At 39.4% G+C, this 22,046-nt stretch overlaps 1 long non-coding RNA gene across 1 annotated transcript; it reads right to left on the bottom strand.

Moving 5' to 3' along the window:
• Positions 1-1,770: 1,770 nt before the first annotated feature.
• LOC123989249 lies at positions 1,771-2,705 on the bottom strand. Its single transcript, XR_006830493.1, has 3 exons — positions 2,618-2,705; positions 2,103-2,302; positions 1,771-2,031 (listed from the first exon to the last, which is right to left on the bottom strand). It is a non-coding gene; the product is annotated as an uncharacterized LOC123989249 (long non-coding RNA).
• Positions 2,706-22,046: the final 19,341 nt, after the last annotated feature.

Genomic DNA, 22,046 nt, shown 5'->3' with positions numbered 1-22,046 from the left:
TTAAAGAATCGCGAAAATTGACGTCAACTCCTTTTCTTAACCCTCAAAGCGCACAAACTGCAAGAGCACGCATTTATTTCGAACCTGGTACATCTTCGAGTGAACAGACGGTGGATGTGACGATAGATCGTTTCGATTTTCATCGTGAAGAATCGATACATGCCGTTGAAACGTACGCAGACAGCGACGAGAATTTTAATGTGTCCATGCAGCAAATTTTGGAGAAGCCTAGCGAAAACATACGTAGCCATTTCACGGAGAATTTTGGACCGTTGGCAGTTAAATACATTCAATTACTCTTTACCGATCGTGAGAAGAAGATAAATGACGTGTATGGAGTATACGTACAACGCAACAAATTAATGCTTGGAAGTTCAGTTTTCGACGTAAACAAAAACGACGATGTGATTATTAATGGAGTGAGGTAGAGAGGTGTGACTGCGAGAAGGAAGGTATTAAAGAAAACCACACCCGACGGAGTCTGTATGATAACTGAACTTTATTTCTTGATGCGCCTTCCTGTCGCACGGTGGTTTCTTTATGCCGACGAGGCATTCGTGGAACTTAAGTAAGGAGATTCAGAATGGGCTACCGCGAGTGTCAGAGTGCTGATTCTAATTAAGAGCCCCCCTCACAGAGGAACAACTGGTTTGTACGAATTACTATTTATGAGAATGCCTGATGACACCTAGTACAACGACGCTGATTTACACAAATACGCGGAAATATTAAAGTCGTCTAACGCTCATAGACGCAGCCATATCTCGTCGGGGCTTGTGAAAAGTAACAATGGTTACAAGTATAAATATATCATTGCAAAATTGCTTAAGAGCGAGCGGCGTGGAGGTAATCTGATACCGTTCGATATGATGGCTAACGATAACGCGGTGGACTACGTGCACTGGAATGACCCATACGAGCTCGTCGATAGATTACATCTTCTCGTATCCTCGAAATCCGCAGGACATACGGAGCATGACAACGAGATCGTTTCTATAATCGAAGAACTTCGAGAAGCCGGGGTACATAATTATAAATTGACACGTTCGTAAAGCATGATGTTAGTTTACAAACATGAAGAAGGTGAAGAGAAGATGCAGCTGGTCATCGAGTTGCACGCGCCAGCGAGACGTAACTTTAGACGAGTCATTGTGCGGGGTTACGATGATCTCTGGCAAGCGGATCTCGTAGAGATGCGACGGTATGCGCGAATCAACAATGGCCACAATTACATACTCACCGTCATCGATGTCTTATCTAAATACGCTTGGGCCGTAGCAGTGAAAACGAAAAATGGAACAAACATTACGAATGCATTTTTAAAGGTTTTGAATGATGGTAGGAAACCGAAAAATCTTCAAACGGATAAGGGAAAGGAATTTTATAATACAGAATTCCGAAATCGTATGAAAGAATACGATATAAATCATTACTCTACGCACAGCATAATGAAAGCATCGATAATAGAACGTTGGAATAAGACCAATAAATTGTGTTACGGACGCGGATCCGGGGTGGTTCGGACGCACGCGCCATGGGAAGTGAGTAGGTAAGTTACTCAGGTTAATTTTTGAGAATACAAAGGAAGGATGTTTTTGTTTAAAGTGGGTCCGCCGAATCGTTGAAGTAGCCTGGCGGACGAATACACGTGCCTGCAGGGTTTTCGATTCGGTAAGGGCAAACTGAATTAAATGAAAGTGCTCCAGGATAGCAGGGTATAAAGCTTTTATTTTGAGAGGTTAAGTATAAGTTTTAGGATGTCACTTGGAATCTCGTTGGTATCTGCTACGTTAACCGATTCTGGTCTGGTTCTTCGGTTAAGTCGATAAATTGCGGCGAGCGAGGACCCAGGCAAATGGTCGAAGCCTCCGACACAGGTGAATAACACGGTTCACCCGGATGACTTGACGGACCGGATGGTGGAAATTGAGTCTCTAGCTCCTTTCATACCAGTTGAATCTGCCGTTTAATAACTGTCCTAGCTCGTTGTTTGGTACCACCACGACGAGTGGCTTTACGACCGCGTTTATCCTACAAAGATCGTCACGTATTGGAGATGTAAAACTAAATTGAATATGTCATACTATTGTTTAATTACTCACTTGATTCACCTTCATTGCAAGTAGAATATTAAGTTGAGATGCCGGTGCGGCTTTCTTGAGCGCACTCTGGCTAAAGTTGAAATCCGGTGCAACTTGCTTGAGTGCAATCAGGAAGAGTAGAGTTAAAGTGACAGGCGCGACTTTCTTGAGAGCACTCTAGGATAGTGAGAGCAGGTGCAACTCTTTTGAGAGCACTCTGACTGGAAGGAAGAATAAAGATAGAATATAGATTAAAATGAAAATCAAGCTGGTGATTTTAGTACATTAATAATTGAGTTACGTTGGGTCTTGTCGTAGGATTCCATAGACAATAGAAATTAGCAAATAATAGTGATCGCGAATGATTGAAATATAAATAGCAAATAATAATGATTCACGAATTAATTCTGAGTATAATGACAATCAGGAATAAATATAATAAATGAGATTCCATGTTTTTACAACGGTAGGAAAAATACACAAGATTCAAGTAAAATATATAAGTGTTTAATAAAATATGTATATGAAAGGCTTACGTATGGGCACTAACTTAGAGAACTTCTGCGGAACTAATTTAATCCTTGTTTGAACACTTAATCCTTTCACTGGTTTGATGTTGCGTTGTTAAAAGATCCCGGTAGACTGACTATATGGGCTCCGGGCCCTGTATTTATATTGTAAAAGGTGCTGAGGTTTGGCTTCCCAGGCGCCTATTTTTAGAGAGCCGGTTATCTTTTGCTAATGCTAACTCATTGTTCGCGGAAAAGCCTTATGTTCTTGTGGATTATGGAATTATGAATCGTTTATCATCGTAGGGACTAAGCACCTTCTTTTCTTCACATATAGAATATACATTGTGCAATTTTGAACGAATACATCTCTGTTCACGATGCACTTCTAAACGATCATACAAGCAACGTATATAATCATCGAAGCAAATAGTTTTCCTAATTACGTAATTACGAAGTCCGATAAACTCAGTCATTATACACCCATTATTTTCATCCTTCATTAATCCTGGTACTTTTTTATTTACTTGTGGCATACTTAAACATTGTCCTCGGTATAGTCGCTCGTGTCAAACCGATGTATATCGCGTTTCATTACATCGTATATGTCATCACATTCCAGTTCGTATATAAGATTGTCTGTGTCTGTGTATAATATTTTACAAAGACCTCAAGGTATCGCACGAGGTCGTCTGCTTCGGTAAGGAGTCCAGTCGAAAGCACTTCGTAATCCAACACGCAAGTCGACGCGGATGACGGTGTTGGGATCCGGGTGAAGAAACGATCGCTTTTTAAAATATAAAAGTTTATTCGATGGTTCCTCGTGACACGCCGAACTCAACTTAACGCAATTTACAGTGAATCGGAAATACGCAGTGGAACAACACGAGTACTTTGGTTGGTGGTTGAATCTTGAATTCTCTCCTGACCTATTGTCACAATATATACAGGGTGTCCCACGTAACACTTTTCACGATTTTTCAAGTACTTGCGATAATCTAACAAAAAATATTTTTAATAAAAGTTTATCAGTTTTCGATTGACTATACATTCCAATAAAAAAAAGTTTAACAAAATTTTTTTTTCCGTAATTGTCAAGATCACCTTCAATTTTTTAAATGACACTTTATATTTTTGACATTATGGTATTATGGCCCGTATCAGGGCGAATTCAACGACCTAGTACACCATGACCTTTGGATAACCTTGAGGGCAAGAAAATGAAAACTTCAAGAAAAAATGACAATTGTTGCTCGTCGTTGGACTCCTCTGCTTTCGCTAGAGCCGCGGTCATTTTCCTTACTGAGGTGACCATGGCACTACACACCGCTGCCACCGACTTCTTGATGTCAGCGTTTTCCTTTTTTATTTCTTTCAATATTTCTTTTATTTCTTTCTTTATTTCCTCCAGCTCATCGCTCTGCTCGTCTATCGGTCGTATTCCTCGCACCTCCGGCTCATCCAACAGTCCTTCCTCATCTAACTCTTCTTCTACAGCACTCATCTCCTTATCTACCACCACATCTCCTATCTCGGTCACCAACGCCTCATCTAGATCATATGTGGGGCCGTCTAGCAGGAGCCGTCCCTCTGACATTTCCACTCTATCAGTAGATTCTGTGACTATCTTCTCTTCTCTCTTGTCCAGGGTGCGCTTATTTATAATTCTTATATATAATCTTATTTAATTATAATTAGTAATTCAAATTTATACTTCTTTCAATCTGTCACACCGAACTTCAAGTATCACCAGATTGGAGACGGGCCAGCGGTTGGATGCAATGAATCCTCAAAATCGCATCCAATCTCATATCCACTACTTCAAGTAGTTGTTCTATGCGGATTCTAAATCACTGGCGTCAGCATTTTTTGTAATTTGACACCACACCGTTAGCAGAAATATGATCCCCCCTCCCCCTCCCCCTCCCCATAACCACCCCCTCGGCAGAAATAACCAATCTGTGACAACCCCCGCCCTATAACCACCCCCTCAGCAGCAATACCCACCCTATGACAACCCCCGCCCTATAACCACCCCCTCAGCAGAAATATCCCCCCTCCTCCTCCCCTCCCCCATGACCTTGAACTGAAATTTGACGCCATCAGCAAAAATATGATACCCCACCCCCATGACCTTGAACTATTTTTGTCTTATCGGAAGACGACACAAGGCCCCACCCACTTTTCTACGTCTTGGAAATGAGATTTTTTGTTGGCGCAGCAAATCTGACGCTGCAATTCGCGACTATAGAAGGTAGAGGTTTTGCTCATGACCTTGAACGAATTTTTCTACGTCTTGGAAATGCGGTTTTTTTTGTTTACGCTGCAGAGTGAACAGCAATTAAACACTTTCGTCAATGACAGCCCCACTTTAATAAAATGGGAGAATATTTTGCAATGTGCGTCATATGTAGTTTGACAATTGGAAGTGCAAGGCTACTTAACGCGTTTGTGGAAAAGAGAAATGGAGGCCACGTTACTGCAAGAACTCGAACGCATCACCGAATTATTAGCGCAGCGGGCGATAAACATCAATACTGAAGATGAGCGTTGTGATTGCTTGATGCAATGTGACCAGTGCATCGAATTGATAGACGAACGATTACAAATGGGAGACGATTTATCAGACGAAGGATGGCGAGATATAGAAGCATACAAAGAAAGAATCGACGCTTTGCGTAGGATATTGTATCATGACAATGATCATCCTAGTGGTCAAAAGGCAATATTACTAAACGAACTTGCATGTATAGAACAACTTTTGACACAACGTATTGCAGCCATAAGTAGTAATGACGACCGAAACGCATGTCTGGTGCAATGCAATGAATGCATTGATTTAATGATAGAGCGATTGCAACTCGAAAAGGACTTATCAACTGGTTTGAAAAATAGTTTAACAACCAGGATAGCGAGATTTAAATCGTTAAGAGCAGAGTTACACGAATCTGTAAAAATAGGCGAAGGTCAAAGGAGAACAGATGCTGAATCACATGCATCATCATCATCTCTTATCTGGGAGGATGTAGAATCAGCTTTCCATAACCGGATAACTACAGGAATTATAATCAACACCGAGCATATTGAACCACGAAGCTGTTTGGAAGATGCTAGAAAAATAGTATTCCAACGTCTAGCGGAAGTTTTCCAAAATCATTCATGCATAAAAGTGAATACGGTGTTGTTTGGGGAGTTTACCGCTAATAATAAAACTGATGTGAAAAGTTTCAGTGTAAGAAATAAACAATTATTTTCTACATCAAACTTGAACGATTGATATGACAAATACGTTGTGAACTCAACTTTAACACTGATGGAAGAATTTCAGGAACGGGACAGTGGTTGGGCAATATCGAAAATTCTGCATTTGATGTTAAATATCAATAAATGCAATCCGATGCATGCTGGTTGTTACACCGACATACCAAAAACAATCAAGGACAAAAGAGCGGTAGTAAATGTGACAGTTGACGATGATACGTGTTTTGTCAGATCGATAGTTGCAGCATTATATCCCGTCCATGTGAATGCAAATCGACCATCATCGTATCCCAACTATGACACCGTTTTAAATTTGGAGGGCATCGGATTTCCAATAACCCTTAATCAAATACCAAAATTTGAGCGCCAAAACGATGTTTCGATAAACGTTTATTTCTGGGATTTGAATGTGAAAAGGTGTGCTCCGCTCCAACTCACCACCAACAAAAGATTTCGTCACGTTAACCTGCTGATGCTTGAAACTCCCAACCGTAATGTGCGTCACTTTGCATGGATTAAAAATCTTTCTCGGCTTGTTTCAAACCAGCTCAGTGCACATAAGAGTAAAACTTATATTTGTGACAGGTTTGTATCACACCATTACGATCTATTTTAGTGTATGCGTTTGTTCTTTTTGCACTAATGCAGTTACTTTGTTTATATGCAGATGCCTTCACTACTTTTATGCGGAAGAAAAGTTATTGAAACATACAAAGGACTGCATGAAGATGAACGATTGCGCAATCACTCTACCATCGAGTGAAGATAAAATAATAAAGTTTAATAATTTTTGTCACCGAGAACGTCATCCATTCATCGTGTACGCTGATTTCGAATGCATGCTTAAGAAGGTTAACAGCAATCAAGGACACTGCAATGCATACCAGCAACACGAAGCATACAGTGTGGGATATTATTTTCACTGTTCATACAACGCATCGGTGTGCGAGTATCGCGCGTATCGGGGTCCTGACTGTGCTGAATGGTTCGTGAATGAACTTGAGAACCTTGTAAGAAAAATTGCACCATTATTTAATACGATTGTGCCCATGACAAATTTGACGGGTGATGAAAGAGAAAATTAGATGAATGCAACGCATTGTTATATTTGTGAAAAACCGTTCGACATCGACGAAACAAAAGTTCGAGATCATTGCCATTTCACTGGTCGTTACCGAGGACCTGCTCATCAGGGATGTAATTTAAATTATAAAAATAAACGTTTTATACCAATATTGTTTCATAACTTATCGGGATACGATGCCCATTTTGTAATAAAAGAATTGGTAACGATTATCGAAGGCTCGACATCAGTCTTGCCAATTACAAAAGAAAAATATATTTCATTTTCAACGAATCTAAAACGTTACAAAATTTCGCTTCGATTTATAGATTCATTCAAATTTTTAAATTCAAGTTTAGATAAATTGAGTTCGTATCTAGGGAAAGACGATATGACGATTTTGCGGTCACAATTTAACTTTTTGAACGAGATAAGATTCGATTTGCTTACACGAAAAGGCATCTTTCCATACGATTATGTTACCGACTACATGAAACTGAGCGAGACGACATTGCCGACATGTGACAAATTTTATAATCAACTAAGCGACTGTGCCGTTTCACAGCAGGATTATGACCACGCGATAAAAGTCTGGCACAGTTTTAATATAAAAACACTTGGCGAATACAGCGATTTATATCTAAAAACAGACGTTTTATTATTGGCCGACATTTTTGAAAATTTTCGTGTCAGCTGTTTGAGAAGTTACAAATTGGATCCTGCATATTACTATACTTTACCCGGTTTTACGTGGGATGTAATGCTGAAGCACACGCGTATCGAATTAGAATTATTGACAGATATCGATATGCTACTTTTCATAGAGCGCGGCATACGTGGTGGTTTAAGTCAATGTTCTAATCGATACGCAAAGGCCAATAATAAATACATGGATTCGTACAATTCCGAAGAACCATCGCGATATTTAGTTTATTTCGATGTTAATAATTTGTATGGATGGGCAATGTCGCAGTATCTGCCTTACGGCGAGTTTAAGTGGTTAGACGATAATGAAATTAAAACTTTTAACATTCATGCGATATCCGAAAATTCGAACATTGGATATATTTTGGAAGTCGATTTGAAATACCCGCTAGAATTACACGATAAGCATGCAGATTTACCTTTTTGTCCAATACGCGAGAAGCCTACTAATGCCAAACATGTTAGAGTTTGGAGAGAGATGTTTTCTCAGTGCTTTATAAACCCAAGCGTGTTCGTTTTACTATTCATTATTTTCTGTTCAACATGTCAGTCCCAAGATTAGAATCCTCGGCATTCTTGACAATCGTCAAGCATTATCGTAAGTAATCTTCAACAATTACCCTTAGCGTGTAAATTTTATTGATTTTTAACTAATTGTTTTCGTCTTAACAGCCATAATTATGCCGGTGTTTGAATTTGCACCGGCGGAGGAAGCTGCGCGGTTGCCGGCAAAGTGCCGCGAGCGGCAAGAGCGGCGGCTCGAATACGAAGCGCGGTGGGCAGCAACGTGGACGGAGGTTGATCTGTTCGACCTCCGATATTTGTTCGGGTAGGAAATCGATGTAAGTTGCCTGTCCGTTTTTATTTTGATTTATTAGATTTTTACTGCGTATTAATGTGTATTTTGTCTGTTATAGCCGGACTGGTGGTAGCCGTTCCCGATGGGTTAAATGTAGCCGTTTACATTTATATTTTTTGTTTTTTTATTTTATTTTACTTAAAATATAAAATATATATAACCATTATTAGTGTAATTTATTCTTTACCACACCCTTCCCCATACTCCATTAATGTAATATAATATGAAAATAAAAAGTATATAATCGTTATTAATGTAATTTATTTTGCCCGATCCTTCCCAATAATCATACTTCATATCCTAATATTTCTTCTGTGCGCCTGTATGTGACTGAACTCCTCTTAAACGGCTGAACCGATTTTGATGAAATTTTTTTTGTGTGTTCAAGTTGACTCGAGAATGGTTTAGATTCACAATTCGGTCCACTACATAATGTGTTTTTAATTAATTTTTTATTTATAATTTGTTGTTGATCTTGGAATGTTTTACATGCGTGGGGAAGGGCGTGGCAAAAAAATACTTTGATTTCATCTTTACTATATATTTTATTAAAGGAAGTATGGGAAAGGGTGCGGCAAAAAATAAATTACATTGATATTGGTTATACTTGTACTTTATTATTATTCATATTTTTTTTAATTTCTTTGGTCCTATCACCAATCCGGCTATAACAGATAAAATAAAACATACATTATTACATAGGAAAAATCAAATAAAACAAAAACGTGCAAGTAACTCACATCAAGCTCCTCGTGGAACAATTGCCGCAAATCAAATGCGGCGTCCGCCCATATCTTTTCTGTATTTCGTCGCCTCTCCGCCCGCTCCCGTCGAACATTTGGGAGGTCTTTCTTCCTTATAAATCCCAAAGACCTTAAGGTAGCGGCTGTTAATAAAAAAAAACGAATTAAAAATAAATAAAATTTACGCACTAAAAGTAATTATTGAAAAAACTACTTACGCTGAGAGGCGATGAACGCTTGCAGAGCAAGGAATTGTTCGTTTGTGAAGTTCATTTTGAATAACGAAAACGCTGCGCTGATGCGCTTATAAAGCAAACAGGGGAAACATCTCCCTCCATTTCTAACAATGAAAACCGCCAACACAATCTGAGATTAATCTGCCGGATATCTTACATGTTGTAACAACTCGGAATCGGCATGAAATTAAAAGGTTTGCAAGAACTCGAAACCCTGCATGCGTATAAAGATACTTGGAAATGCATGGCCAGCGAACACGTGCGAGTCAGTAAATACAAAGCCTTCATGTATTCGCAGCTTCGCCCGCTCTCATAAATAAGAACTTCAAGAATTTGAAGTAATAATTGTTGTATTATTTTTTGGTGATCAATCTCTAGTATTTCAGAAAAGTAGGTATTGCTGCCTGCAGAAACAGTAGAAAAGCGGCGACCCCATACTACATAATGCGTACGTTGCCACGATCGCACACGAATAAGCAGAATTCAATGCGATAGTTTCCACAGTTTATTAAAATAATATAGCCCATGTCACTCCAGAGAAGGCATAGAAGCTACTGTTAAAATTTGGTATCAATCGGGCAAGTAGTTTTTGAAATTTTTCTGTACATACAAACGCTGTCTCTTTATATATCATAGTACTAGCTGCGTTACCCGGCTCTGCCCGGGAATTTTAATCAACTATTATTATCCATACTTCCTTATTCCTATCCCTATTTCCCTGCCCTTATCCCTACTAATATATAAAAGTGAAAATGTCTGATCGTTTGTTCCTCTTCACGTTTATTATGGCTACACGGATTTTAATGAAATTTGCACTATTGGACTGATTATTCTTTTAAGATGGACATAGGCTATGTCATATTGAGATTTGCCCTTCCCCCTACTTTATTAATGTAATATGAAAATAAAATTGCAAAACCGTTAATGCGATATGAAAATAAAATTATTCAATCGTTATTCTTTGCAATGTTCAAGTTTTTGCGAACCGTGCAATTTCATGAGAGAGAGAGAGAGGTGCCCGACTCGGAGTTTTTGCAAATTTGCAATTTCGCGAGATGCTGAAAGTCTAGTGTTTGGATGTATTAGGATTGGAGGGGATATTTTCTCGGTGCTTTATAAACCGATGAGTTTTCATTATCCGCTATTCAGTCCGCTATTCATTTCGCATTAATCAGTTTACGATGGCTACCGTTCCACGACTTGAACTACTTGCCTTTAAGGCACTTATTGAACAGTATTGTAAGTAGTCTTTAACGATTACTTGTCTTGGTGTGTTAATTTTATTTTTAACTAGTTGTTTGTTAAAAGCTGAAAGGTTAAGATTAGTGCCAATAAAAAGATTCATCGAAGTGCGCCGGAAGCGAGCAGACCATCGGTTCAGCCAGATGTTAATGTGGGCCGAAGGTTGGAATCCGAATCATGAAGGTTTATTCGATTTGAGGGCGCTGTTTGGAGAGGAAATAGATGAGGGCCCTATTTGGGGAGATATTGATGTGTATCACCATGTTTACCATACACGGAAAATTTAAGTGGTCAATAAATGCAATCCGATGCCGGTTGGAGGAGATTGATGTGAGTTGCCCGTCCGTTTATGTTTTTAATTTATTAGATTTTACCTAATGCGGGTTTTATTTTGTCTGTTATAGCCTCCAGCTCCCAGCGAATTGTATATAATGTATTATTGTATTACATTTATTGTATTAAAAAGTATTCAAAATTATCAATATAATTTATTCTTAGACCAACCTCCCTTCATTTATAAAATAGCATTCCCCTGTAATAAAAGTAAACACAAAATAAAGCCGAAAAATTATTTATTCATATAATCTGTATAATAACAAACATTTTTAAATATAGATTACAAAATATTGTTCGCACCTATCCATGAATTGTGCGTAGAATCAAACCCCAACCATTTGACGAAGACTTTATTTCCCCTTCGTTGTAGAACCTTCTCCACTAAGTATACATCGTGATTTTTTACTTTTTGTAGCGCATATTCGTAAAACCCGCCAACCAACGGTTGTTTTTGCATATCTTGCAAGAGATACGTTACAGGATTTGTTCGTTGAATTTTAATAATTGTGAAAACTTCAGTTGTCCAATTCGGTGTATAACCCTTTGCGAATAAGGTTTTGTATTTACTAACTCTCACGTGATCACTGATCTTGTACACTCAGTCCCATCGAAGTTGTCGCAGTGAAGTTGGCTCCAGATTTACTGACACATTCACGCCGTGTCGGTGAGACGATGGGCGAGATCGACTCACCGACGCGGCGTGAATGTGTCAGTAAATCTGGAGCCAACTTCACTGCGACAAGTTCATTGCAACTCAGTGTACACTCAGTCCCATCGAAGTTGTCGCAGTGAAGTTGGCGCGCTAACGCATTCACGCCGCGGCGGTGTGTGAGTGTACTTGGCCGGAGCTGCAATCTTTATGTTAGAATATACGGACGATAAAAGTTTGTCCGCATGTTCCGGTGTTACGTTGACGGGACGCATTCTAATCGTACGATGCCTTCTATTGTTATAATCTGAGACCAGCGTCGGTAAGACGGTTGTCCACGCATAGCTTCCATTAAGCGTGAACTTTTTCCACATTTCGTTTTTCAACGTCCTATTCCAACGTTCTATTATCGATGCTTTCATTACACTGTGCGTAGAGTAATGATTTATATCGTATTCTTTCATAAGATTTCGGAATTCTGCATTATAAAATTCCTTTCCCTTATCCGTTTGAAGATTTTTTGATTTCCTTCCATCATTCAAAACGTTTAAAAATGCGTCCGTAACGTTTTTTCCATTTTTCGCTTTCACTGCTACGGCCCAAGCGTATTTAGATAAGACATCGATGACGGTGAGTATGTAATTGTGGCCATTGTTGATTCGCGCATACTGTCGCATCTCTACGAGATCCGCTTGCCAGAGATCATCGTAACCCCGTACAATGACTTGTCTACGTCTAAAGTTACGTCTCGCTGGCGCGTGCAACTCGTTGACCAGCTGTATCTCCTCGCCCGTGATATGATTGCTCTTCACCTTCTTCGTGTTTATAAACTAACATCATGCTTTACGAACGCGTCAATTTATAATCAACCCGGCTTCTCGAAGTTCTTCGATTATAGAAACGATCTCGTTGTCATGTCCCGTATGTCCTGCGGATTTCGAGGATACGAGAAGACGTAATCTATCGACGAGCTCGTTTGGGTCATTCTAGTGCACGTAGTCCACCGCGTTATCGTTAGCCGCCATATCGAACGGTATAAGATTACCTCCACGCCGCTCGTTCTTAAGCAATTTTGCAATGGTATATTTATACTTGTAACCCTTGTTACTTTTCACAAGCCCTGACGAGATATGGCTGCGTCTATGAGCGTTCGACGACTTTAACATTTCCGCGTATTTGTGTAAATCAGCATCGTTGAACAAGGTGTTATCAGGCATTCTCATGAATAGTAATTCGTACAAACCAGTTGTTCCTCTGTACTTCACCCCATTAATAATCACATCGTCGTTTTTGTTTACGTCGAAAACTGAACTTCCAAGCATTAATTTGTTGCGTTGTACGTATACTCCATACACATCATTTATCTTCTTCTCACGATCGGTAAAGAGTAATTGAATGTATTTAGCTGCCAACGGCCCTAAATTTTCCGTGAAATGGCTACATATGTTTTCACTAGGGTTGTCCAAAATTCGCTGCATAGAAACATTAAGATTCTCGTCGCTGTCGCTGTACGTTTCAACGGCATGTATTGATTCTTCACGACGAAAATCGGAACGATCTTTCGTCACATCCACCGTCTGTTCACTCGAAGATGTACCAAGTTCGGAATAAATGCGCTCTCTTGCAGTTTGTGCGCTTTGAGGGTTAAGAAAAGGAGTTGACGTCAATTTTTGCGGTTCTTTAATATTCAAGGTTGGGAATGTCGACTCGGATTTTATATCGATCGTGTCTGAATGTGGCGATACCGCTGACATATTCTCGATAATTCGTTCCAGCGGTTCTACCACGGGTCTCAATCGTTTTTCGATGACTCTCTCTTCGTCGATGCTCTCCGATTTGAGAGCTCTGCGTTTTTTGCGTATAGCATCGCTTGTTTTAGCTATAGCATTCGCAACTTTACTCGATTCTTTAATATTACTATTATCCATTGCAAAGAGAAGACGTCTACTCGCTAAGCGTTCTATCGATGGACTAAATGTTTCAGAAAACGGCAAATTCGTTAAATCCTTTTCTGTAACGGCCATGTTCCATCGAGCAACACTGTGCGCACAATTTACAAAAGTTTTCGTACGACATGTCTGTATTTACATGATCGTTATAAATGTGGTGTAGATTCGTGCCATCTTGTTTGAACACGATCAAAAGGTTGGCATTGTCGCGAATTAGGTGTTTCGGTATTCTCGCGTAAGTCTGACAGAGATAAAAACAGTCCACGCGCGAGTGCCTACCCATAGCGAAATATTCTCTTATCACGTCTTGCTTGTCGCACGCAACGTCATCGAATATAAACACCGAATCGGGCAGCGCCTCGTTCGGTGGTTCGACTTCGGCATTATTTGAAAATGAAAAGTATCCGATTTCAGGAACGTTTGTTAAAATTCGTTCGAGATATTTGTACTTTGGTTCTTGCAATGATTTTGAGTATACATATACGTTATTGAATCTTACACCGTTCGGGCTCTCGATCAGACTGATTACGACGTTCGTTTTACCGCAGTTCGATGGACCGCAAATTATACCACGTATCGTATTCGGCAAGAGGGGTCCGTGTCGTCGCCGACGATCGTCCATGCGTGTTGTCCTCTCGTCTAAATCGAGAATAAGGATAGACGGGGCTGCTTTACGAAACGCATATCGTCTATATAATAACCATATATTTAATGATTCAGCCTCTTTATAGGTTGCGGAAAAGCTGCTTGTCCGCGTCGTAAACGCGCTTTAACCGCGGCCGTAGACGAGCTTTAACCGCGATTAACCCTTTTTCTCCGCGGCGATAACGCGCTTTAACCGCGATTAACCCTTTTCTCCGCGGCGCGGGGGCGGGCGATGGTGGCGGACACGCGGAATGTAATTCGTGACCGAGCCATCAAATACGCATCCAAGCAACAACGTGACCGAAAGTCTGTCTCGCCAATGCTCGCTCAATCTGTATCAGATTGCACTCGACACGTGTCTGCGTGTAAACATCGATTTCGCCCTACTCCCTCATGTCTTTGAAATAGAAGAACATTCCTTTTGTATCTCCTACATTGGAATATGAAACACAAACGTTACACATACAATCGTTCTAGGTAAAACAACATTAAGACGCATAAAGTATATTTTTACTAAATAGATTTTATTATTTTACAGTAATGAACAAAATTAATAAATGATATTAAATGTTTCGTGTTTTAAGACAAATGTAGCAATTTTTCTTTTTCGGTGGCGGTCCATCTATGTGCGTGTCATCCCCCGGCCGGTTATAATGTTCCATGCATAGCTCTTCATCTTCCTCCTTCCTTTTTTTTAACCACCATTCTTTTAATATCGATACGTTTCTCATAGCACATGCCCCATTGTGCACGATGCATGCCATATGTTTATCCATCCATCCATCCTGAATATGCCGGCTCTTGGTTGGCAAATTCGGTAGATCGTCATCTTTGTTCAAAACCTCTATATTAATTGGACTGACTGAAGGATAAAGTTTCTTCAGCCATTTTTCTTTCTCAATACCCATGACGTATACAGATCCATGAATACTATCTTTCAAACACGAAGTGGCACACTCTTGAAGGTATGAATACGGCACGGTACCATCGTCCCACTCAAAACCGTGATGATTTTGCGTCAACCATTTTATTTGTCTTAATTCTGCTTTCGACAATTTTTTCTTAGCAAATGGTGGCGCAAAGGTGAAACATTGTACACGATTCCCATTCTGGAAGATAGCAAGTTCCTTTACGAAAAACTCGTTCGTATCGCTTTTGAAGCCTTGAATGTCCACGAATGTTGGTACATTCATTTTGATTAGTTGAATTTGTGGTGAAAAATGACCGTTTTTGCTGCGGAATGATCATATAAACCCTCTTTCACTTAAGAGAGTTTGTGCACTACATTGGTCAGTGGATTGTACTGCACGATACAATCGTGAATGATCAAACAGTAAGCGCTAGTATTTTCAGGAACGTTTTCACTACACTCAAAATCGATTCTTACATCGATTGTAGCGCTTTTTATCGATTCGTTCTGATGCGAGCAATCAATGACAACGAATGGGCCGTAGCCGAAAAAAGAGTATCTTATCATATAGAGCTCCGTCATCACCATTACTGCACATTGCTACCTACCTGAACCTGGCACCCGACTTTGAAAAAATCAATTTTTTCCAATTGCATTGTATTCTGCTTCGTTTGTACCCGTTTGTACCACTTTTCTTTTCGTTTGTACCCTAAGGGGTGAAAAGATATGAGGGGGTGAAAATAGCCTAGCACCCCACTTTAACATTTTTCAAATCTTTTTACGGGTGCTGTTTCTTAATCGTTTGTACCCGTTTGTACCACCTTCAGTTTCGTTTGTACCCCAAGGGGTTCGTTTGTACCGACTTTTGAAAAAACTCGCAAGGGGTAACTTCGCCATTTTTGAAGATTTTTCAAATCTTTTTACGGGTGCTGTTTCCTAATCGTTTGTACCCGTTTGTACCACCTTTACTTTCGTTTGTACCCCAAGGGGTTTGTTTGTACCGCTTTGTGAAAAAACCCCCAATAGGTAACTTCGCCATTTTTTCAGATTTTTCAAATCTTTTTACGGGGGCTGTTTCCTAATCGTTTGTACCCGTTTGTACCGCTTTCACTTTCGTTAGTACCTGAAGGGGTTCGTTCGTACCGACTTTTGAAAAAAGCACCAAGGGGCAACTGCGCCATTTTTGTATATTTTTTATATTAATGACATAAAGACTATAAATATTGCGTAACTAGTATTACTAACTTCAAATCTACGACCTATAGTATTTCATCGTCTATGCGTTGGTCGGAAACTCTATAGTGGCTCGTTAAAAGAAAAGAATTATTTGGGATGATTGAGATCTCTTATGTGCTGAATAACAGAAAACAACGCAAAACTGTTTCCACCCCCACAACATGGACGATGGCAGATAAAAGAAAATACGTGTTGAATATTTTTATCAAACCTATATTTCCCCAAAGTTTCATCAAAATAGGCGTGTTACACTTCGCTACGTTGCATTGTATGTGCTGTTGAGTCGCGAAAATAATTCTTTGTTGGAAACAGTAATGTTTTTCTCGGTAATTATTTAGATTATGGACGGCGGAATCAAATTTGATGATAAGTGAACAAGTCTTCTCAGATATACAGGGTGTTACCTGTAACGATACTCACGATTTTTAACCCACTTGCAGCCATCTGATTAAAAAAATTTTACACCAAGAGTTGCAGAGTATAAAGTGCACAATCGATATCAGTAACAAAAACTTTGAAAATAGTTTGCTTTTATGGAGAAGTCGGGGTCACCTTGGGTTTTATAAATAGGACCATATATTTTTCTTGTTTACTATATTTGGAGGACATCGAGACTAATTCAAAACACATATTACGTAATATTTTTACTAACGTATTACTTGATTTACAGAAGTGTAAATGTGAAATATTTAGGTTTTTTAGCTGCAAGTAGGTGAGAAATCGTGAGTAACGTTACAGGTAACACCCTGTATAGTGATCGATATTATCGACAACCTTGATCATTCATTATCGACAATCTTGAACAGGTAGTCATTAGAAAATATTTAAAGGTACTTAATATTTAGAACAAATATACGCGTTAATGCATAAACAATTAGAAAACAGCACCCACAAGGAGATTTGAAAAATCTTAAAAAATGGCGCAGTTGCCCCTTGCGAGTTTTTTCAAAAGTCGGTACAAACGAACCCCTTGGGGTACAGACGAAAGTAAAGGTAGTACAAACGGGTACAAACGATTAAGAAACAGCACCCGTAAAAAGATTTGAAAAATGTTAAAGTGGGGTGCTAGGCTATTTTCACCCCCTCATATCTTTTCACCCCTTAGGGTACAAATGAAAAGAAAAGTGTTACAAACGGGTACAAACGAAGGAGAATACAATGCAATTGGAAAAAATTGATTTTTTCAAAGTCGGGTGCCAGGTTCAGGTAGGTCACATTGCTCCGTAATATGACTTTCTGAATTTTGCATACATGTCGTAAAGGACAGAGTATCTATTTTTATTAAAGTCAAGATTCAAATTGTCATACGGATATGATTCCGAATTTAAATACAATCGAAAATTGGTGAGTTTGCAGTCATCAAATTTGGTGATATGTCTATTGAGCTTATTTTTTTTATCCGTTTGTACTGCAAATATTACATATCGCGGTTTTTCTAATTGCGTAGCTGCTTTAATGCTCCATGTATGTTTAGTGGTTGCTTGTAACATTGGATACTCGTATAAGTCCCAGGAACGGTAACTCATAATTATCGTTTGGCCGTTTTCAAGGATACGCAACAATGAAAGTTTGTGTCTTTCTTCGAGCGTGACATGTGGCATCCTCCACTGTACTTTGTATAGTTGCAGCGTGTATTTTGCACCATCTGTTCCATAAACAGCATTTTTGTCGTCTCGCGATCGAATCAGAATCAATTCATGTTGCGCATTAATCACTATTCGTTTGTAATCTTCGCAGAAACCGAGCAGCACATTTAGAGGAACACAAAAGTCAAAGTAGCCTCCTGCATTGGGTATGTCTATCCAACCAGCGTTTTCAAGCATTTTTGATTTTGTCGTTGTCAACGATACTCCATTTTTTATCATAGTTGTTATTCCAACGTTTTTACAACGATCGATCTCCACGCCGTTTAATTCATATCGAATTTCATCAAACATAAATGCTGCGCAATTCATTTCTAGTCCAACTGAAGTTCCTGCAACATTCTCATCGTTGAGAATGAGTTTTCCTTCGACGTAAAGGTAACTCTCACTAGGAAACGTGTACAAATCTTGTTGTTGAATGGGAATTCGTATTTCATTATTGTTTCCGAACGTTGTGTTGGCGTATGGGCTGTAACTATGTAATTCGATCTTTGTAATTCGATTGTCAGAAATCGGTAAACTGGCAATGTTCAATGGGTGCATCATTTTCGTTTCTTAATCACAAAACCCAACGATTGCAGAAATTGCGCGTTTTTGTCGCTCAAATCTTGCGATGTGTTCAGTTTGGAGATATTGTCCTTACTAAATGATTGTAAGGAGTCATCACCGTTTAATACATGATTATTATTCCTGCAACCGTGGTAATTGCTGCTGCTGCAAGTACAATTTGTGCGTTTGTGATTGAAGTTCTGGTTCCATCCATTTTCTAACGATCCTTTTAGCAACTCGTTCAACGGGGTGCCCAATAATGCATTCGGCGGATTGTTGATCGGTTGAGTTTTAGCATCTGTGTACAACAGCATTATTTCTAGTAATGTTTGGCATAAGTGCTGCTTGTTCTCTTGAAAGGCGATTAAATGAACGGATATTTAACGTATATTAAACGGTCGCGTCGTCGGAGCGTTCGACGATGTGCTCTTGCGATGTGTCCGATTTGGATATATTCCCTCTACTGAATGATTGTATAATTGTTATCGTTTTTACATCATTATCCTTACTGCAGCTGCCGTAAAATGTTCAGCATGCCGTTCGAGCTGTTCAGCGAGCCGTTCGAGCCGTTCAACGGGCCGTTCGAGCCGTTCAGCGGACCGTTCGAGCCGTTCAAGCCGTTCAAGCCGTTCAACGGAAAGCCGTTCGAGCCGTTCAGCGGGCCGTTCGAGCCGTTCAACGCGCCGTTCGAGCCGTTCAGCGGGCCGTTCAAGCCGTTCGAGCCGTTCGCGTACCGTTCGAGCCGTTCAACGGCAAGCCGTTTAAGCCGTTCAACGAGCCGTTCGCGGGCCGTTCGAGCCGTTCGAACCGTTCAACAGGCCATTGATTATTATGTTTATATTCATGTTATTTTTTACACCGCCTAATATGAAGCCTCACTGTCACTTCTTCTCCACGGAAATTTATCAGATTATCGTTTTGATCGGTAATGCGTATACTAAGGTGATCAATGGCTCTCACGATAACTGGAAGATAAATGACGTTCGTAGGACTTTCCGAAATTCTATATCCTGGTGACACGCGCGGTGAAAACTCATGAATGGTATGAACACATTGACCGTTGCTATACGCGCCAGTCGTAATATTACATTCGATCCGCAGCACATTTACTTTCATAATATTTACGGGTATATCCGACTCGTGCCATTGCCCCGGCGGTAATATGCGATATGTAGAAAACCCGAGAAGCGATCCTATATTATTTGGTTTGGTAAAATCGATTGTATAATCACTATATATTTCACTTTTCAAAGTGCTGTTATTTGTACGAAATAAAATGATTTTTGTCTTGTCCATTATTTTCTCTTGCAAGTATTTATTTAGCGCTTCGAGTATATACGAACCATCCGGTATCGTGATCTCACCATCGGCATCAAAGTAAAATTTATTGTTTGTAAAGTCAACGTTCGGTATTGTGTTGAAAGCTTGAAAATCAACGAGTCCGAGTTCGTAATTATCAGCCTCCAAGTCTATAGGTGGAAAGCAATCAGTGCTAAGCACAGAATTTTTTCCGCTTAACGTAAACGTCAGCGACATCTTTGCAACTGTGAAGACTATGTGCATCGGAACTATTTTATACATTTCCAGCTAAAAAATACAAGCAGAGTTGTATTGAATTTTTGATACTGCGTGTGATTGTATAAAATCGTTACATGGTTTCTGAAGTAGTTTATTAACTCTATCGGTGGTCTCAGATTTCGAAAAGAATCGAAATATTTAACACAATTACCCCGCTTTACGTAAGCTACCCAGTGTGTGCCAGGATCTTCCGATTTATCTAAATTCTCGATACCGCATTCGTTTAAGAACGATTTAGAGGGTAAATTTGTACGCATGAAAACACCTCGAAAATATGGAAAGTTCAACTTTCGTGCAAAGTTATATAACTACATTTGTCATTGCGCCCTGTGGAAGCGTTACAATTTGCCGAAGCGCTTCTTTTTTTTTCTTCAATTCCTTTTCCCCGTTTATATAGTGCAAGGTAAAGTCCATGTCCTTCCATAACACGACTGTGCCGTTTCATTTCCTCCAATGTTTTCCGTGCTGCAGATGCATCGTTGACTGCCTTGGCAATACCTGCTACACCGCCAGCCTCCGTGCCCAAAGCTGAAAGGCCTGCAAAAATAGGTACAAGTGCTGGAAGAAATCATCCACGTTTTGCAACTGGAAGTTTGCGCGTCTTCGTCTTCTTCTTCTTGTTACTTTTCCGCGGTGCCATTACTTTCTTCTTTGGTTAACTCTTTGGCTAACAATATTCCAGCAACGCGCGCAGACAAAAGTATTTTCCAATCTGGTGCGAATTCTTTTTGTGCTAATTAGAAGATCAAATGTGCATATGCACATCGTACGACTATCGTATAGGAAGTGAAATTTTTCCTGGGATGTTTGGGTTTATATAGGTAGAGAGAGAAGTTGCAAATGATGCAATACATTATGATTTATTAAAGTATAATTTCTAACATAATTTGTAACATAATCCTTTTTTCTTTGTTAAGATATTGCTGATGCAGCTGTTATTATTGCCTGAATACCTAAAGCTATTAATTCGCAATCGATAATTGAATTTGGATCATAAATATCAGTTTCTTTGATATGCTGCACAACCACTGCAAGCACTTTTACATCTCCGTATCCCCGAACTAATGCAACAAACTCTTTAAATTTTTATTCCACCGAATACAGTTTATCATATAATGCATTATGCATTTCAATTATACAATCATTTAAAATTACCATTTTCTCAAATGTTTTTTTCATCATGCACATACATATATCATTGCTAATCAATTTAATTACTTTTTCGCCATATAGCACTCCAAATTCAACACTTATATCATTAAAATTAATATTGTCGTGTGTATCTTTTCAATCATCAAAGAAGCTGCATACGTTGTCTGCTTCGACTACAATCAGCGACCACGTGACTATGCTCTGCTCTAGGCGGTTGTTTCGGCTGTCTGGTAATACGAGTTGCGGGTAGAAATTGTCGCCAAGTATATTTATGCCGATTTCCAAATGCTTTGTACAGGAATCCGTCAATGGATATTTTCGGCCCAAAATTCGACATGATAATTATGGTGCGATTCTAGAACAAATAAATACCGTTTAAGTATGTTATTGGAACAAATAAATACCGACAGCGTTAAATGAAATGTGTTTCGAAGACTTACTTCACGTCATCCTGATGTTTTGTCATTTTTTTGCGTGCCTCTTCTTCTTGAGTAGAACTTGCGGGGCGCTTCTTTTGGCAAAAAAACTCTTTGAAACTTTGAGAATACATATTTCACTTTTCACAATACTTGCGGTGATGGTCAATTTGGTTTTGCGTATGCTTGAAACTTTAGCAAACCCCCTATCTTCTATATTCACGAATTGCAGTGTTAGATTTGCTGCGTCAACAAAAAAACTCATTTCCAAGACGTAGAAAAAA

This window comes from Osmia bicornis, unplaced genomic scaffold, assembly GCF_907164935.1.
Source record: "Osmia bicornis bicornis unplaced genomic scaffold, iOsmBic2.1, whole genome shotgun sequence".
Classification (NCBI taxonomy): Eukaryota; Metazoa; Arthropoda; class Insecta; order Hymenoptera; family Megachilidae; genus Osmia; species Osmia bicornis.
The sequence above is the reverse complement of the archived record's forward strand: the minus strand, read 5'-3'. Positions and strand labels throughout refer to the sequence as shown.